Genomic DNA, 3,944 nt, shown 5'->3' on the forward strand with positions numbered 1-3,944 from the left:
GATTATGCATCTTGCTAGTACTAGTTTTTAGACAATGCACTAACTCTAGTATTTTCCTAATAATCCTACACTTAGCTTTGTCCTTCCATTCAACACTCCTCAAATCACTCAATTTGGGTGAACTATTTTTTTCTACTTGGGGCATTAACTATAGTGAATTTTATATATAGAAAATCTTGGTTTATCAATATTTTATTTATGGGTTTCAGGAACTTGTCATACTTTAAAAGGACATTTTCATACAAGTATTGTATAAAGTGTCTCATGTATCCTTTTACCACTTTTTTTCCATGCTGTATTATCTTTAATTAAGTGTAAAGACTTCCAATCATATCACCAAGAGACCAATTCACCCACTGCTCTGTTTGGTTGCCAGTGTCTTGTCTCTCTCTTCATCAATGGTGAGGCAGATAGCCTTTCCATGGGAAAGAGAAATCCATGGCTTAGTGCCTTTGCCAATAACAAAAATGTTGGAGAGCTGGATGGCAAAGCTGTTGCTATTGGTATCTTTCATGTGAACTATACCGAAAGAACCCCGGTGTCTCTCTCAGTTGGTGATTATACCAATTCTTCCCATGTTAACACATTCAGTCACCATATACAAATTACCAGTGCCAAACTTGATGGAATCAGTAAACTTTCAAGTCTCCAAATCAATGTGAATGATGAAGGGATCAGGGTAGTGGATGGTGCCTACATCAGGGGTCATTAGATGAAGGATTCCTTTTGTTTCCAGAAGGATCTTTTTCACTTTGCACGACTTGTACTTGGCCTCCTCGGATGTAATACAATGAATAGCAAAGTGACTCTTGGTGTCACAGATTAGACAGAAATTCTCTGCAGTCTTATCACTGCTTATGACATTCATAAAACCAACATGTAGGTTATATCAGTTTGGACCTTGCCACCAATCTTAATGAAACATTACATGATTATCTTCCTTACTTCATCTTTTAGGGAATACTTAAGCCTATTCTTCAGGAAAATGATGAGAGGGATGCCGGGAATGGCCAGCAATCCCTGTACCGATGGATGAAAGATTACTCCAAACTTTGCTGTGAAAGAGAGGAGAAGGCAAGAGGGTCAATGCTCAGAAATGAAAACCCTTTGCTCTTCTTTGCTCCCACTTTTATTGGTCCTTCAGGATAATCACAAATCCTTATAACTGTTTCTCAAGCACGTGATGTGTGACAAGGGAAGATCTGTTTAAGGGAAAGATACAATATGCTAATCTGCATGTTCTACAAGTTCTGCTAAACATAGCCTAAGGGACAGTGCATACATCTCTTAGATCACAGGGCGGCTCTTTGGGCTAAGAAAGCTTTGGGGAAGGCAACTTCCTGAGGCATTCCAACAGCAGAGTGGTCAGCAGGCCTTGGCATTCCAAAGGCCTATGCCTTTCTCTGAAACCTTCCATCACTCCCAGCGGCCTCCATGTTACATTTTAGCAAGCCAGGTATTATGGCTGATTTCATGCTCTACATTAACCCCAACAGAGGGAGACATTCTCTCAGAATATGGCAATTTGTAGATGGATGAGGAGCAAACACACCAGTTTATCCACCTTCCAGTGCTTTAGAGCTGCTGTCTGCTTCAGATGCTTCTTGAGACCATGAGCCATGGCTGTTCTAGTCATGAAAATAACTCCTTTTACAGCTTCAAATTTTACATTCAAATCTATGATCCATATGGTATTTCTTATTATATTAGAAATGAAGTATTACTCATTTTTTCCCACAATTTTTATGGCTATTTTTATTGGTTTATTTTCTGTTTGACTTTTTGAATCTGTTTATCAAATTAAAAACATAATACTGGTATTTTTTATTGAACAAATATAAAATTTATAACATTTATAGATTAATTTAGTGATAAGTAAAATCTTTGAGTCCACTTAGTCATGAATATAGTACTCTTACCAGTTGTCTTCATTTGTATTTCTCACTAGTTTTTTTTTTTTAAGAGTTTTCTTTGGAGAGGGTTTTTTACAGTTCCTGTTACCCTAGATATTTTACACAGAGGTTACTGTAAATGTCTCCTTCCATTATAACTTGTAGCAGGTTTTGATTTACACATATGAAGCCTAGTGATTCTTGATATGACTACCTTAATTTTGAACCCAGCCACTTTATTGAGTTATGTTTATGTTTGTAATAGTTATACATTTTCCAAGTTTTCCTTTAACCAGCCTCTGATAAGAGAAAAATAGAAGAAACTCTCAGACTTTGTGTTCAACAGAAACTTTAAGCAGGATGTGACCCTTTAACTGACTTAACTGAGTCCCCAGGTACAAATGGGATTTTGATAGTTGCAAATAAAGGTAAGAGGCATATGGGAAGAATGTTCTAGATTAAGAAAGGAATAGTTTTTTCTCTGTGGAATCACCATGGCAGCCAGGACCCTGTACACATATCCTGAGAACTGGAGGGTCTTCAAGCCTCTCATTGCTGCTCGGTACAGTGGGGCTCAGGTCTATGTGCTTTCTGCACCACCCCATTTCCAGTTTGGCCAAACCAACTCCCCCGAATTTCTCCGTAAATTGCCTGCCAGTAAGTTTCCAGCATTTGAGGGTGACAATGGTTTCTGTGTGTTGGAGAGCAATGCCAGTGCCTACTATGTGAGCAATGAGGAGCTGTGGGGAAATACTCCAGAGGCAGCAGCCCCAGTAGTTCAGGGGTGACCTTTGCTGATAGTGACATAGTGTCCCCAGCCAGTGCCTGGGTGTTCCCCACTTTGGGCATTGTGCACCACAATAAGCAGGCCACAGAGAATGCAAAGGAAGAGGTAAGGTGAATTCTGAGACTACTGGATGCTCACTTAATGACAAGGACTTTCCTGGTGGGTGAATGTGTGACACTGGCTGACATCACAATAGTCTGCACCCTGTTGTGGCTTTATAAACAGGTCCTGGAGCCTTCTTTCCACCAGGCCTTCCCTGACACCAACCACTGGTTCCTCACCTGCATTAACTGGCCCCAGTTCCAGGCTATCTTGTGGGGGAGGGGAAACTCCATGAGAAGATGGCCCAGGTTGATGCTAAAAAGTTTGCAGGGAGCCATCCTGAAAAGGGTACCCTACAGAAAGAGAAAGGTTCTTGAGAAGAGAAGCAGAACCCCCAGGCTGAGTGGAAAGAGGAGAAAAAGGCTGCTGCCGCTGCTCCTGAGGAGGAGATGGATGAATGTGAACAGGCGCTGGCTGCTAAGGCAAAGGCCAAGGATCGCTTTGCTCACTTGCCCAAGAGTACCTTTGTGTTGGATGAATTTAAGTGCAAATACTCCAGTGAGGACACCCTCTCTGTGGTGCTACCATATGTTTGGGAGCATTTTGATAAGGATGGCTGGTCTCTGTGCTATTCTGAGTACTGTTTCCCTGAGAGCTCACCTGGACCTTCATGAGCTGCAACCTCATCACTGGAATGTTCCAGAGGTTGGACAAACTGAGGAAGAATGCCTTTGCCAGTGTCACTCTTTTTGGAGCTAACAATAGCAGTTCCATTTCTGAAGTCTAGGTCTTCTAAGGCCAGGATCTTGCCTTTCTGAGTCCAGACTGGCAGGCAGACTAAGAGTCTGAAACTGGGTCCTGGCAGTGAGGAGACCCAGACACTGGTTCAAGAGTACTTTTCCTGGGAGGGGGCCTTCCAGCATGTGGGCAAAGCATTCAATCAGGGCAAGATCTTCAAATAAACATCTCTTGCCATCACCTAGCTGCCTGCACCTGCCCTTCAGGGAGATAAGGGTCATTAAAGGAAACTGAACATTGGAAGAAAAAAAAAGGAAGGAACATTAGGTAATGATTAAAAGAGACAAAGCACACGGTCAACTTGAGGACTTACATGTCATTCAGTATCATGGGGCAATGGGCTATGAAGTGGAAAGTTGTGAGACATGAAAAAGATAAGAAACAATGAGTTCATTTAGGGCCCTAAAAGAAGGAGCTTAGGAATC

General features: G+C 41.7%; 2 pseudogenes; one reads left to right on the forward strand and one right to left on the reverse strand.

Moving 5' to 3' along the window:
• Positions 1-349: 349 nt before the first annotated feature.
• LOC123838481 (small ribosomal subunit protein eS4-like) lies at positions 350-1,621 on the reverse strand (annotated as a pseudogene).
• Positions 1,622-2,290: 669 nt separating this feature from the next.
• LOC123838480 (elongation factor 1-gamma-like) lies at positions 2,291-3,683 on the forward strand (annotated as a pseudogene).
• The last annotated feature ends 261 nt before the right edge of the window (positions 3,684-3,944 follow it).

Source organism: Mirounga angustirostris, unplaced genomic scaffold, assembly GCF_029215605.1.
Source record: "Mirounga angustirostris isolate CCGP_5_RB_7025 unplaced genomic scaffold, mMirAng1.0.hap1 SCAF_3, whole genome shotgun sequence".
Lineage (NCBI taxonomy): Eukaryota > Metazoa > Chordata > Mammalia > Carnivora > Phocidae > Mirounga > Mirounga angustirostris.